This window comes from Narcine bancroftii, chromosome 1, assembly GCF_036971445.1.
Source record: "Narcine bancroftii isolate sNarBan1 chromosome 1, sNarBan1.hap1, whole genome shotgun sequence".
NCBI classification, from domain to species: domain Eukaryota; kingdom Metazoa; phylum Chordata; class Chondrichthyes; order Torpediniformes; family Narcinidae; genus Narcine; species Narcine bancroftii.
In genome coordinates, this window is record NC_091469.1 from 446,627,228 (window position 1) to 446,643,671 (window position 16,444).

Below are 16,444 nucleotides of genomic sequence, written 5' to 3' on the forward strand. Positions count from 1 at the left end.
ACCACATGCACAGATTACCATTGCTGGGGAGGGAGAGAGAGAGAGATTGAAAAGAGAGAGAGCGACACAATCTGCACATGTATTCCAAATCACAATGTAGGTTGCGAAGTGACCCTGCTGGCCTTAATTACCGGTGCCACCTTGGGCTCCTGGCAGCAGCGGGGACATTGGCCTCCCTGCAGGGACAGAGCAGAATGCTACCAGTACAGGCAGACCCTGACTTACCATAATTTCACCTTACGATGCATGTCCCGGAACAGAACCTCATCATAAGTAGGGGTCTACCTGTACTTCCTTCCTGATGGTAGCAGTGAGAAAAGGCAATGGCTGGATGGTAAGGATCCTTGATGATAGAGGCTGCTTTCTTGAAGCCTCTTAAAAATATCCTTAATGGGCTAATGCCCATGATAGTGCTGGCCGAGTTTACAACCCTTTGTAGCCTGTTCCTGTCCTGCGCCTTGGCACCTCCATACCAGACAGTAATGAAACCAGTCAGAATGCTTTCCACGGAACCTGTATAAATTTGCAGGAGTCTTTGGTTACATACTAAATCTCCTCAAACTCTCAACAAAAAATAGCCACTGGTGATCCTCCTTCATGGTAGCATCGACGTGATGGTCCCAGGATAGTTCTTCAGAGATGTTGACACCCAGGAATTTGAAGTTTCTTACCATCTCCACTGCTGACCCCTTTATGAAGATTGATTTGTGTACTCCTAACTTCTTCCTAAGTTCACAATCAATTCCTTAGTTTTGCTGACATTTAGTGTAAAGTTGTTGCTGTCACATCACTCAACTAGCTGATCTATCTCCCTCCATTAAATTTATGTTATTTTGTTTAAATTTAGACATATAGCACTGTAACAGACCAATTTGGCCCGATAAGTCCATGCTGCCCAATTTACACCACATTAACCTACATCCCCGGTACGTTTTGAAGGTTGGGAGGAAACCAGAGCCCCTGGAGAAAACCCATGCAGACACAGGGAGAACGTACAAACTCACTACAGACAGCACGGGATTCAAACTGAGGTCCGGTCTTGATCGCTAGTGCTGTCAAAGCATTTTGCTAACACCTATGCCAACCATGCCACCTGTATGCTTTATCATTGCTGTCTATAGTCTCTTTCACATTGGCTAACCAGTAAATTGGCCATTCAATTAACCGGTTAAAGAAGCTGTTTTTGGTACTCACACTGGATCACTGATAACCAATTCTCTGCATCCTTTCACACTCACCACCAGGCATAGTGGGGTGCCTATCCTCACTAATTTGTCCCAGATAGTCCATGCCCCTTTCACACTGGACTAACCAGCAACAGGCATCAGATAGCCCCGGAGATGATAGGCAATCCATCCATCTGAGCCTAGGTGCCGATTCGCGAGCGTTCACACTGGCACATTAACCAGTATATTGGCAGTTAGTTACTGGGATTAGGTGCCAGTGTGAAAGGGGCAAGTGATTCTGCTGACAATTGTGGTGTAATTGGCCATTTAGCATAGAGTATTTGAGATAGACACACAGTCATGGGTGTAGAGAGAGTAGAGCAGAGGGCTTAACATGTATCCTTGTGTTGATCGTCAGTGAGATGTTGTTATCGATTTGCAGGGACTGACAGGAAGCCATTCAAACAATAAAGAAACTGTCCCAAATGCTGAACTCAAAGAGAAACAAGGTTCTTTTAGAGAGACTGAGGCACAAAAGCATCTCATGAAGAAACAAAACATCTTTCATTAGTTGCTGAGCTTTTGGATTTACACAGCAGTAATTTCATCAAGAAAATGTCTGCAAGCCATTCACTCTGGGCGTTAGACTCGACTTTCTCTGATTTATTCATCTATTGTGGTTCTCACAAATCTCCCCATGATTCGGGGCACACAACTGTATTGATAGGTTTTGCACACTTCCACATCTGGTGTCTTTTATCTCTCTCCACACATCTTTTTCCTGGGCCACAGGAAAAGGCAAACTTGCTGATAATTATAGCATTGGCCTTCAAGACACCTTGCTGTTTTTCCTCTCATTTTCAGGAGGTAGAATATCAGCTCTGGTGAAGTACTTAAAGTAGCAGATATGATTTCTTGACAGGAAACCTCTACAAGCCCCTTTTCAATTAGACACACTGAATCAGAAAGTGGTTCAATTAGCTGCACACTGGACTTCCTTTGACGATGGATTTTTTTTTCCATGAACAAAATAACCAGCAGCTTTAAACTAAATGACAAGAATCTTTGCAGCCATTAACTTTGTGTCTCAAAAAAAAGTCAATTTCAGATTCAGCTTTTGCAAGTTGTCATATATTAAAGCATATTGCATTTTAAATCATTCCAATTGTTATTCATTCAGGGAACAAGTTTGCAATATAATGCAAGGGAAAGATTCTGCACAAGTTCCTGGTTTGAAATATAATCCATGATTACTTTAAATAGCAAATCATTAGGCAAGGTGAGAACTATTGAGCGAACTCAGAAGGGGAAGTGCTGACTGTAAGCAAATACTCTTAGACTCAAACCTGAACTGCTGTTTTCCTAATGTAAATGGAAGAAGGTTACTTACTCATCAGGAGCGCAGCTCATGCTCTCACTGTCTGCTTGTTGCCATTGGGCTGTGAAGTGAAACAGTGGATGAAGAACTTCAGAGCGTGCTCAGTGGGACAGCCATTCTTGAAGGAAACTGGTTGGATTTACTGTCCTTGCCATCATAAAAATTGATGCATTATCAATAACTAATATGTCTAGTTACAGAACTATAGGCTTTTATTTAGAATAAACATGAACGTCATCCTGTGCTGTGACCCAGACTTTCTGTGGAGGGGTTATGGTGCTGGAGCCTTTATACAGGGTCAAGAGGGAGGAGCCATGGGTACAGTCACAGGATGGGAGGGAGCCAGATTAATGAGTGTACAACAGTTCACCACAAAAACTGAAGTGACTCAAGAGCTAACAGAAACTGTATTTACTACAAGTTTTGCCCCTCCTCTTCAGGCCTTTCACTCAGTAAAGGATAAACACTTACAGTCACAAATGATAGGACTACCATATATTTTGGTGGATTAGACAACCTTCACATAAGATAGATCCCCAATTTCAACCTGAATTTCATGATTTTAGCTCATATCGGGCATATAAAATGACCTGCTAATTTTCTGCTCAATGCCTCAGAGCGGCTGCAAGAAACGTGCCAGAGACGGGTGTCCAGACCTCCCAGCAACAACCCAAACTTTGTTGCAACATCCCAATCGCCAAGTAACAAATCTGTAAATTATGCAAGCAAGTAATAACAATAAGTTAAAAAAAAGACAAAATCTTTGCTTCTGGCCGGGAAGATGGCTAAGCCTTCAGCATCAACATTGGGTGCGGTGCTATCCACATCGAAGAAATTGCCTTAGGGACCTGTGCAGCAGCGGGGACATCAGGCTCTACAATTCTTTTTTTACAATTTACAATTGCAAAATATTTGGGTGGGTTTTGGTGGGGAGGTGGTCGGGGACCGGCGACAGAAGTGGGGAGGTGGTCGGGACCGGTCCGCTTTTCCTGCCAGAATTTTAAGGTCACCTATTTTTGTATCTGGCCTATAAAATTACCCCTTTTTTTGGGGTCTTTGGGTGTTTCAAGAGCCTTATCCAACAAAATATACAGTAATTGTTAACTCCAGCTCTGGCTCATTTTCACATCATAACATATTTAAGACAGTCACAAGAGTGTTAAAGTAAACTGTCATGCTGGGCTGCTTCAATAGTTTCAAAAGAGGGGCCTATAGAGCTCCATACTGTTCATTGACAGAAATCTGAGACTCGACACAAGATATGAGGCAGAATGAGAGAATGCTGTTCAAGGCAAAATCGGGATATATAGAATATAGCAGAGTAGTAGGCCATTTGGCTCATGATGTTTGTGCCAAAGATGATGCCCAAATTAAACTAAATTTCAGCTGCTAAAGCTCAATGGACCAACGAGAGACTCCGTGGATTCAGGGTTCACACCGGCTGCGGGCTACTGGAGAGTGGCAAAGGCCATGGGTACTGACAGATTCCTATCATATCAGAGGTTCGGAAATGGTAAGACAGGGTCACCAAAATGGAAACAGTGGAACCAGGTTGGGGTGGATGGTACCTACAATTATAAAAATCATTGTTCATGCTGTTACAATTAAGGCTGTCCAGGAGGAATGTGATCTGTTACTCCTCAAGTTTAGATTTAGCCTCATCCTAATAATGGATGAGTGTCAGATCACTCATTGGAGGGCTACTGGAAGTGCAATGCTATCGATCAACCACATTAGACTGAGAGCTGTGATTAATAGGCTTTACTCACCATAAAACATCCGCACATCTTACATGTTGCTGGCTTGGTTCCAAGGCAGGTACTGAGGGAGAAGTTTGGACATATCAGCCTTTAAAGGGATTCTGAGGGGAGGAGTCACAGGTGCAGTGGGTGGGCCAGCCCCAACAGTACATTTATACAGACAGTGCTAATAGTTATACAGTGGTTCCACCACAGGTACCATATGTAACTCATACTACCTGTCACATGGTCGGGTGGTCAATGACTAAACTGGTTTCCCCACCAGCCTTGCCTGGTGTGGAGGGTGGCTAGACACCCTGCATGATGAAAAACAAGATCTGCCAAAGGGTGAATGAATCCTATTGTAGGGTCTATGGTCATCTAGCAAACACGTGCTGTGAAGCACGGAAAGGGCATCCTTTGCATTGAAGCTTGGTCTGGCCATTTACTGCAATAGAACTTCCCCCAGCTGTCTTAGACCTCACCATGCCATTGGATCTGAGACAGGATATTGAGAGGATGGGTGTGGACCTGTGCAAACCCTTTCCACCTAAATCCATTCTCACACACACACTGTTCCTTTCTGAGGAGTGGGGTATCCTCATATCAAACCCCACAAACTGAGTGAAAGCAACCATCATCATCCTATGGGATGAATAGGCAGAAGAATAATGGAGGTAAAGAGATAAAGTCATTGTAAGAATGGCTGGAGCAGCTGCAGCTATGATTCCCGATTTGTAGTTGATAGTCTGCTTGCAAGGTATCTACCAAACTGGCTTAAACTGTTCATCAAATAAGCTTCTTTTGCAAAGTTCACAAGGACATACGCAAGAGGTGCAGATGTAGGCCATCTGGCTCATTGAGCATGCTCCACCATTCAATAACTTTTCAAGTTGCAGTTCAAATTTATTGTCAGAATACAGACATGACATCACATACAACTCTGAGATTCTTTTTCCTGTGGGCCAGGCAGAATTTCTACTTTTCAGTAGTATAAACTCTATGGGTGCAAAAGAGAAAAAAGTAAAGAAATGTAAACAAATTGACTGCAAATACAGGAAAAAAAAATCGGTAATGTATAAATAGGTCTGTGATAGAGTTTCTTGTTTCAAATTCTGATGATTGAGGGGTAGCAACTGCCCCTGAAACCTGTGGTATGTCTTGTGGGACCTATGATTCTTTCCTGATGGCAGCAGAGAGAACATATTGTGTGCTGGGTGGTGCGGATCCTTGATGATTGCTGCTGCCGTCCAATGGATGCATTCCACATAGATGTTCTCGATGGTGGGGAGGGCTTTGCCTGTGATGTACTGGGTGGTGTCCACTACCTTTTGCAGGACTTCCTGCTCAGAGATATTGGTACCGCATGCCAGGCCATGACACAGCTGGTCAGCACACTGTCCACTACTCATCTGTAGAAATTTGCCAAGGTTTCGGCAGTCTCCTGAGGAAGGAGAAGGGCTGACCTGCTTTCTTCATGATGACATTAGTATGTTGGATCCAGGAAAGGTCCTCTAAGATAGTGACTCCCAGAAATTTAAACTTGCTCACCCTCTCTACCTCTGATCCCCCAATAATCACTGGATCTTATACCTCTGAGTTTTCCTAAAGTCTGCAATCAACTCCTTGGTTCTGGTGACATTAAATGAGAGTTGTTGTTAGTACACCATTCAGCCAATTTCCAACAGGAGAATATAATTATTATGTGAAATGTCTGTTTTGGGTGATTAACAAATCTGCTTCAGAGTTTAAGCTGTTAAGACAGCCCTGAATCACGTGTCCAGACAATGTATGAATAGTTGTACAGAGAGCAGAAATTAAACCACAGAGCTTTCAAACTCGGGGCATGAAATAGGGGATTCTTTCTCCTTATTCTATCACTGGACTATCCAATGTCAGTCAATTGCCGAGGAGTGAACAGCTTGATGGAAATTACAATCCTTCATAGAGGTCCTGCATGAATTTTCAGAGTACATCAGTGTTAATTGTGATGCATGAAACATAGCAGCACAGCACAAAACCCCATGGTAGCAGATTAGTTGGGGCTTTTAAATCAGATCCTTGAAGTTAAAACAGGGTCATCCTGCAACTTGATAATATGTTCGAAAAGCTCAGAATCATTTTGTAAAGCTCTTTTCATTGACATTTCATGTGACATTTACCATTACCATTTGCCCAACAGCTGAAGCTATTTTTATATGTCCTTTAGTGATGGGGTAATAAAGGTCTTAAAAGATCTGTATTACAGAACAAGATCAATGAATCTCCATGAAGAAAGTCACTAAAAACACCAAAATGCTGGAGGAACTCAGCTGGTCTTTTCAGTCTGCATAGGAGACAAAGATATATTGCCAACATTTCAGTCCTGGGAAAGATCAGAAAAGGCAGAAGCAGGATATATCATAAAGTCTCAAAATTCAAACAATGGGGGAAGAGTCCCGATCAACAAAATGTGTTGACTGGATGAGGTAAGGGATCATATCTATCTGAGTTGAGACAGGGAATGGGCAAGTGTTGGGGGTGGGGTTTTAATGAAAGCAAGAGGTCATTATTAATGCCATCCAGTTGGAGGGTGCCCAGTCAGAAGATGAGGCACTGTTCCTCCAATTTAAGGTGGTCGCAGTCTGGTAGCGCATCAGACCATGGATAATCATATCAGCAAGGGAATGGGATGGGGAATTGAAGTGGATGGCCACTGGGCAATCCACATCATTGTGGCAGAGACGAGTTCCTCAACAAGACGATCTCCAGTCTGCGTCCAGTCTCTCCATTGTAGAGGAGACCACAACAGGAGCACCGGATGCAATAGATGATCCCTGCAGATTTACAAGAGAAATGTTGCTTCACTCGGAAGGACTGTTTGGTGCCCTGAATGGTATTGATGGGTACATGTGGAGCATCTCCTGCAGTCACAGGAGTAGGTCCCAAGGGGATGATTGATTGGGAGGGAGGAGTGGATAAGAGAATCAAGGAGGGAGTGGTCCCTGCAAAAGATGTTGAGGGGAGGAGAGGGAAATATGTATCTAGTGGTGGAATCATGCATTAGGTGACACATATGGTCGAGGAGGATGTGTTAGATGGTGAGGCTGGTGCGGTGGCAGGTGAGAATAAGAAGAATTCTGTCCTTGTTGCTCATGGGGATGGAGGGGGCCAGGACAGATGTACGGGTAATAGAGGATATTCGGGTGAATGCTGACCTGATAGTAGTAGAGGGAAAGCCACATTGTTTGAAGAAGGACATCTCTGATGATCTGGCATGGAAGTCCTCATCCTGGGTGCAGATGTGACGGAGGCAGAGGAATTGAGAGAATGGAATGGAATCCTTATGGGGCAGAGTGGGAAGGGGTGTAGTCGAGGCAGCTGTGGGAGTTAGTGGGTTTGTAGAAGATGTCTGTCGAGAGTTTGTCTCCTGAGATGGAGACAGAGTGATTGAGGAAAGGGACAGTGTTGGTAGGGATGGACCAAGTGAATTTGAGGTCAGGGTGGAAGTTGGCAGCAAAGAGAATGAAGTCAACAAGTTCATCATGGGTACAAGAGGCAGCACCAAAGTAGTCATTGATGTAGCGGAAGATGAGTGTAGGTTTGTAGCATCGATTGCTCCATGTAGCCAACAAAAAGGCAGGAATAGCGGGACCCATGTAGGTTCCCATGGCTGCCCCTTTAAACTGGAGAAAGTGGGATGAGTTAAAGGAGAAATTATTGAGGGTAAGGACAAGTTCTCCCAGCTGGAGAAGGGTAGTGGTGGAGGGAAACTGGTTGGGCCTATTGTCTAGAAAGAAATGAAGGGCTTTGAGGCTTTAAGAATGGGGAATGGAGGTGTATAGAGATTGGATGCCCATGGTAGACATGAGGTGATCAAATTCAGGGATATGAAAATTGTTGAAGTGATGGAGGGCATGTGAAGTGTCCCAGATATAGGTGGGGAGGGACTGAACCGAGGGGACAAAACAGAATCAAGTTAAGCAGTGATTGGTGGTGCAGGAGCACGCGGACACGATGTATGTTCAGGGAGAACTGGGTTTGTAGATCTTGGGTAGGAGTTATAAAATGGTGGTACAGGGTTGGGTAACACTAAGGTTGGAGGCCATGCCAGGGAGGTGACGGGAAGTGATGAGTTCAGAGATGGTGAGTGATACAGTGGTTTGATGAGTTTTGGTGAGGTCCTGTTGAAGGGATAAGTAAGAGGAGGTGTCTGAGAGTTTTTTGTCTGGCTTCGACCACATAGAGGTCAGTGTGCCAGACCACAACAGTGTCACCCTTGTCTGTGGGTTTGATGGTGAGGTTTGGATTGGTGCAGAGAGTATGGTGTTCTGACGGGGTGAGATTGGAATGAGTGAGGGGAGTGTTGAAGTTGATATGGTTGATCTCACAGTGGCAGTTGGAAAAATAAAGGTCCAAGTAGGGAGAAGACCAGAATGAGATGTCCAGGAGGAGGAAGATGTTTTAAAGTGGGAGAAGGGATTTGTAGTAGGAGTGGGGGGGGGTGGGGGGGGGTGGAAGCATAGAAATGGAGCTGACAGAAGAAGAGTTCAACATCATGGCGTGCTCAGAACACATTAAAGTGTGGGCGAAGGGGGGTAAAGGTGAGGCCTCTACTGAGGACAGCTTTCAGTCTCTGAGAGGAGAAGTTCAGAGAGGATGGTGAAGACCAAGCAGGGGTTAGAGGGAGGGTCATTGGGGTGGAGGTTGTCGGGGAGGGGAGGAGGTTGTCAGGGAGGGGAGGAGGATGGAGTGGATCAGGAGGTGGAGGATAGGAAGTGTCTAAGGGAGGATGAGGAGGGTTGAGAAAGTCAGAGGGTGGCCTGCATTCCTGGAGCCAGGGTGGGAGTTCACGATGGAGGCTTGGTCCTGTCAGTGGCAGGGACCAAAGTGGAAACCCATGTCTAAAGCTTGGTTCTGTCAGTCCCTGAGTTCAGGGTGGAAGTTTATGTTGGAGGCTTGATCCTGTAGGTCACTGGGGCCAAAACGGAAACCTGCATGTGAAGCCTGTTCCTGTGGGTTCAGGGTGAAAGTTGATGTTGGAAGGTCACCAGGGCTAAGGTAGAGACCTGCATCAGAAAGTCAGATCAATGGCAAAAATCATCAGCCGAAGCCTATTCTGGACAGGTATTGATTTCAATGTCAGATCTGTGCAGTCTTTCTTTTTGACATCATGGCAGAATCTTGTAAGATGTCATCCAGGCACTAACAAATCACAATTTTGGGGAGATCTTCTGTCCATAGCTTTCATTCGCACTGTCTCTCAGTCCTGCTTTTACCATCTGCCCAATATACACAAGCAGGATTGTTCAAGCAAACTCAACGTTACAGCCTGCACCTGCCCCACCGAATTTCTTCCTTTTTACCTTGATTTCACCCTTTCTTCAGTTTAAAATGGGATAAGTGTAAATGAATACTTCCTGTTAATATAGCTTTGTTTCAATGCTGAATGAATATGCGGATCTAACCACTTAATCTGTGCTGCTCTCTGAATCTGTGCTGACAGCAAACATTCAGTTACATTATTCTATTTTAATCAACGATATTCCCATCAACTCTCCCAGGGATCTGTCTCCATCATCTACACACTAAGGTGACGTTATAGTGTCCACTTAACCTGCCAACCAAACCAATGGTAAAATGGTAAAAGGGAAAAAATGTGAACTGCATCCAAAGTCAGGTTACTCCGTTTCTGGGACAGTCGTTTCCGAGGCAATAAGGCATGCAGGTCGATGCTCCCCAAATCTTGGGGTTTAATGCTTCTTTACAATTATCAGAGATGTCGCCATTTCAGTGGCGGAAACACTACCTCAACAAGACAAAACATGATTTTTAGTTCACCTTCTCTCCATTGACCAAGCAGGCTTCATCATATGACAGTGTTTTGATGACTGACCACAGCAAAAAAGCATTTAATTACAACTAATCAAATGAGGTAAACAGAGATAATCATCAAAAGAAAATTGGGTGAAGCTTGAGATTTGACCCAACATCAAGTACAGAATCCTGGGCCATATAAGATCATGTTTATAACCATAACCATATTACAATTACAGTACGGAAACAGGCCATATTAGCCCTTCTAGTCCACACCGATTTATGTGAAACTCCAACTAGTTCCACCTACCTACTCCCTGCCCATAACCCTCCAACCCCCTCACATCCATGTACTCATCTAACCACTTCTTAAATGACAGAGCTACCCTGTCGCAACTACCTCTTCCGCAAGGTCATTGGAGAACATTGAAGGAACAAGACCTAAACTAAATATTTATATTATTTATCAACTTAGCATGGCTTCCATTTCCATTGGTTGGCCTTATGATGCACCATGATGTCCCGAGAGAAGGTGGAAATAGTGTTTTTGCTGTGTTTTTCAGTTGTATTTCAACAAGGTTTGGGAAGAAATAGACTGGTTGCCGATGGCGTGAAACAAAAGTCTGTACATGCTGTGATTGCAGTGAAAATACAGAAACACTAGAGGAACTCAGCTGATCTCAAGGCGTCCATAAATATATTACTGATGTTTCAAGCCTGAGCCCTTCATTTAGTTCCTCCAGTGTTTGTGTTTTCAATCACATGTAACTGTCTATGTTCTGTTATAGTTCTTTCTTTCAATCTTCTATTTTAACGATTCTTTACTGTTCACTAACTTTACTATTGCACTATATTCACACAAGCTTCTGTTTGTTACTCTCAACTGGAAGCAATGGCAAGATGTTTAGGTAGAGGTGAAGGCAAAGGTGGAAGAGGATGGCACTGACAGTGAAAGTGTCGTACAAGTTAAAGCTTGAGTTTTCTCTATTGGAGTATTTATTTGTATGTTTGGATTGAATAAGATATTAACATGTTTCTCTGTCCACATCTGCTGGTGCAATTGACCAGGACATGGATGGAAGCAATGGGAAAATGGTTTAGCAGGACAGGAATCATGGCCATCACTCATTGGCTCATCAATTTCTTGATGCACTTTGCTGAAAGCCTTTTGGACAAAGATGTGTGGCATCACACACAGGAGTCACAAAAGTCAGCATGTGAGGACCACAGATCATTTGCCAAAGATTCATGGAGTGGTACAGCACAGAATCTGGCATCACCGCTCACCAAATCCATGCCAAACATTTTACCCATTTTCACTCATCCCATTAGCCTGCATTAGGACCAAATCAAATGGGACATTGTTGCATATTGCAGGCAAGATGAAGCAGAAAAATAGAGAAGTCTCATTACAATGTTACAGGATGTTGGTGCCACCACTGATGTGTACAGTACTGCCTTGGAGCAGTTCAGAGATGGCTCACTAGATTGGTTCCTAGAATTAATTATGCAGAAAGATTGGATGGGGTGGGCGTGAACTCTAGAATACAGGAAAAATTGTCTCAAAACATAGAAGATCCTGAGGTGGCTTGATAGGTGAAATTTTGAGAGTAAATTTTCCCAGGTGGGCCAACCAAGAAACAGGATAGGATTGATAATTAAAACTAATGTGAAAGAAAACTTTTTTAAAGAGATTGCAAATCAAGGACCCCAAAACAAAGGAAACCTATAAATCCCGCTGTAGTTGCAGTAAGTGCAAATCTTCAGATTTCAGATTTATTGTCAGAGTACATACATGACATCACATACAACACTGAGGTTCCTTTTTCCTGCAGGCATGGCAGAATTGCCACTGATTGGTTGTGCAAAAAATAAACTGTACACAGCGTAAAGCGTGTAAACAAACAAAGAACTGTAAATGGATAACAAATATAAACAAACAGATTGTGCAATACAGAGAGAACAAAAAGAATCAATAAATTGCACAAGTAAGAGTCCTTAAGTAAGTCTGTGATTCAGTTTGATTTTGGGAGTCTGATGGTGGAGGGGTAGCAACTGTTCCTGAAACTGGTGGTGTGAGTTTTGTGGCACCTATACCTCTTTCCTGATGGCAGCAGAGAGAACAGAGTGTGTGCTGGGTGGTGATTGCTGCTGCTCTCTGATGGCCCAACATCTCTACCTCCCACCTGCTTCACCTTCATCCAAAGCCACAAGCAGACCCTCCAGGTGTGACAGAGATTTACATGCATATTATACAACCAAATTGATGGTTCCCATGTATTCAGTATGGCCTATCTTATACTCATGATAACAACTGCAGATTGTGTGACTGTTTCACTAATGCATACACTCCATTTGTTGGTCTAAGCTTGAGCTTCCTGCAGCCAATCGTTTTCATTCCCCAAATCATTCCTATACATGTCTTGGCCTCAAACATTGTCAGGGTGAGACCAAATACAGCCTTGAAGAACAGCACCTCATATTCCTCCTGGATTGCCTTAAACCTTAAAGATGAATGTTAATGTTTCCTTTTCTTTTAAAAATATTTTTATTGAGTTTTTAAAAAATATTTTATTTATTAGAAAACAAAGTAATAACCATAATTACAGAATTAAAATTAACAAATTATCAAAAAGCAATTTACTTGGTTACATAAAAAAAACTATAAAATCTAAAATTTAAAAAATCTACAACCTAACTCCCCCTTCCCCTTCTACCCCTCCCCTTAACCTAAATCTACCCCTCTATTCCCTATCAAAAAAGAGAAAAAAATGAAAAGAGATAAGGAGAACAACTTCAATCATTTATTTAGCATTCAATCAGATTCTCAAATTAAAATAATCCAAATATGGACTCCAAATCTTTTTAAATCTATAACATTGATCTCTTAAATGCCATTTGAAATTTATCTAATTTATGTAATAAAGCCATTTCAGAGAGGTCTCCAATTAAAAAAATCTTTGGGTCTCGAGAAAAATATATTTTCAAGATTTCCTGCAAGCAGTCTCTTAATTTAGCCCATTCTTATTGAGTTTTAGATTAAAAAAAAACCCCTTTATACATGGTCTTCTAATTTATAACATAAATCCGATCATGTCACCTACATATCACATGAAAATTATAAATCAGAAATATGACCACAATTATTTACTTAACATCTCAGTAAAAACGTCGAATTCACATTTAAACCATTCCACATAATAAAACCAAAACTGATGTTAAATTAAAAAGATAACATATAATTAAGATTCCCCTATGCAAAAATTGAATTTATACTTCTCAAATATTTTCATTTTATTCTATGGTATGATCAATATTGATGATCCACAGTTAAACCCAGCTTTATCTGCTTTCTCTACTTATAAAATGAAAAAGAAAACAAGAGAAATAAAAACCCTACAAATCCAACCCCTCCCTCTAAACAAGGTTAATGTAAAAATTATATAGATATGAATCGAATAATGACCTTCAGATACCAGACAGGAAATCTTTGGAGCATCCGTACACCTTAAATCTTCAAGTTGTGATAATAATCCATGAATGGGCCCCACATCTTATCAAATTGAGACTTCACATCTTTGATGTTACATCTAATTTTTTTTTCAAACTTAGGTAAGACATGATATCATGTAACCATTGGATACGAGTGGGTGAAGAGTTATTTTTCCATTTCATCAGAATTGCTCATCTAGCTATCAGTTTTATCAGAATATCAGACTTTGGACATGTGTATTCTATGCACCACCTTAAATTGCAACAAACAATGTCATGCACGAAATGAGGAGTTGTTAATTAAATTAAGAGTGGTATCCCAGTCCTCCTCTCTCAGTGATATATACAAATCACGTTCCCTATCATTCTTAATCCCAGCCACTGAGAATGTTCTTAAATCCATTATTATTATTATAAATAATTGATATTAATCCACCCCAGGAAGTCCACAAATCAAAAAGTAGATCAAGAATTTTTTTCAGAAATTCGAGGGAAATCAAAAAGTTTGGACTGATCAAAATGCCTGATTTGTATATTTCTGACAAAAAAATCTGTTAGGAAGTTTAAATATTAAGATGACCCCTACTTTAGATGACCCCTACCTCCATCTGGTCCCATTGTCTCCATTTCTTCTTTATCTACTCCTGTACTTTCTTTTGCTTCTCTCTTTACCTTTTCTTCACCCCTGCCCCACTTCCAGTGGCCTACCCCTCTACCTGTTTCTCCACTTCTCACCCTTTCTTACCTCTGTCATATCTTGGCCCTTCCTTCGGGTTTGTTCACCCTTTATATAATTGAAGTCTTGATAAAGAGTCTGGATCCAAAACATTGACTACCCATTCCTACCCATTGATGCTTCCTGTCATGCTGAATTCCTCTAGTAATTCTTTGTTTGATCAAGGTTCCAGCATCTGCAATCTTTGTTTTCTTTGTTACGCAGTACAAAGAGGCTGTATCATGAAGGCTAAAATCGGATCGATCAGATCAATGTTTTAGATGTAGTGATGAAATTATTACCTTTTTACACTCTACTTGGTCATGTTCTAAGGTTAGAATTTTTTGGGAGGATCTGGGAAAAATTTTGGGACAAATTACTGACAACACTTTTCCTCAAAATCCAGATCTAGTTTTATAACCATATAACAATTACAGTACGGAAACAGGCCATATTGGCCCTTCTAGTCCGCACCAATTTACATGAAACTCCAACTAGTTCCACCTACCTACTCCCTGCCCATAACCCTCCAACCCCCTCACATCCATGTACTCATCTAACCACTTCTTAAATGACAGAACTACCCTGTCACAACTACCTCTTCCACAAGGTCATTGGGGAACATTGAAGGAACAAGACCTAAACTAAATTTACTAAGTGATTAAGTTAAACTTGTTAAAATTGCTTTAGCAGTGGCAAGGAAATGCATTGCAGTGACCTGGAAATTGGATGTGTATTTAGGTAAGGGAAGATGGCACTCAGAGGTACAAAGTTGTATTCCCTTGGAGAAAATCACTTACAATATAAGAAATAAATATTCATTTTGAGTAGATCTGGAGCCTGTATATGCAAAGGTTAGGAATAAATATACAAAAAATGTACTTCCGCCCTCCTAAGTCCTTTATTAATCTTCTTCCCTAAAAGTCATATACATATAAATTCTGTAAGACTCCAACGTGCAAGCCAACCCTCTGTGCAATCCAAAGCAACACCTTATTTTTTCTATTTTGGTTTTTCTTTTGTGTATTCTCAGTTAATTATATTTTATATTACTATATTATATATTTCATATAGTGGGGGGGGTAAAGTGGGTAGGTGGAGGTGTTTTTTAATACTGTGTAGTTTCAGTTTCTTAAGTTTGTTTAAGTATTGTTTATATAAGCTGTATAATTACATGGTTGAAAATTTTAAATAAAATATTTTTAAAAAGGGCTGAGACTGATCTTTATATTTTAGTGGAATGAAGAATAATGGGAAATTGGAGTTGCGGTCAATATCAGATCAGCCATGATCTGCCATGACAGCTTGAGGACCTGTGGAACTATTGCACCATTTTCTTATGTTCTTGCGTCATCATGATCTGACAATTGGTGTGTTTCTGTAGGTATGCAGGTGGCTTGAATGCAGGATTGGAGGATTGGAGAGAGTGGAGTGCCCATGAAAGAATCACCCTCACAGAATGAACTCCAATAAAGAGAAGAGGTGGGAGGAAAATTGTGGGTTGAGTTCATAAATAGCAAGGGTAAAAATACATTTTTGGCAGTTATATACAGACCTACAAACAGTTGTCGGGAGGAGTATCGAAAGGACAATGTTAAGGTCGTCATGGGGAATTTTAGATTGGGAAAACCAGGTTGGGTTTGGGTCTTAAGAGAGAGAATTTGTATATGTCCATGAGGTGGCTTTTTAGAGCAGCTTTGAGCTCTTGAGGGTATCATCTCCACTGGATTAGCTGTTGTGTAATGCACCAGAGGTGATTAGAGAGCTTAGTGTAAAGGAACCATTAGGGGGCAGTGATCACAATATGATGGAGATTTAACAAGGAGAAACAAAAGTCAGAAGTGTTGGTATTTCAGTGGAGTAAAGGGAATTGCAGTGACATGAGAGGAACTGGCCAAAATGGACTGGAAGAGGGCAATCTTAGGGAGGATAGCAGAGCAGCAATGGGTGGAGTTTCTGCAGGACACGAGGAGGATGCAAGACAAATACATACCAAAAAGTAGAAAATATTTAGATCGAAAAATGGCACAACTGTGGCTGACAAGAGAAGTCAAAGCTAATGGAAAATCAAAAGAGGTGATAAAAGGAAGCAAAAATTAGTGTGAAAATAATGGATTGGGAAGTTTTTAAAAACTTACAAGAGGTAACTAAAAAACTT

The 16,444-nt window shown here is 41.6% G+C and overlaps 1 protein-coding gene across 13 annotated transcripts in view; it reads right to left on the minus strand.

The window, feature by feature from the left end:
• jcada (junctional cadherin 5 associated a) overlaps positions 1–16,444 on the minus strand; it is a 206,910-nt gene that overhangs the window by 133,731 nt on the left and 56,735 nt on the right. Inside the window, exons 1-2 of one of the 13 annotated variants that reach the window (XM_069914494.1) lie at positions 4,314–4,371; positions 2,557–2,605 (exon numbers count right to left, since the gene is read on the minus strand). The exons of the other annotated variants lie outside the window; for them this stretch is intronic. The gene's annotated coding sequence lies outside the window, so the exon portion shown is untranslated. Of the gene's footprint in view, positions 1–2,556; positions 2,606–4,313; positions 4,372–16,444 lie in introns of those variants that run through there. 13 annotated transcript variants of the gene reach the window in all.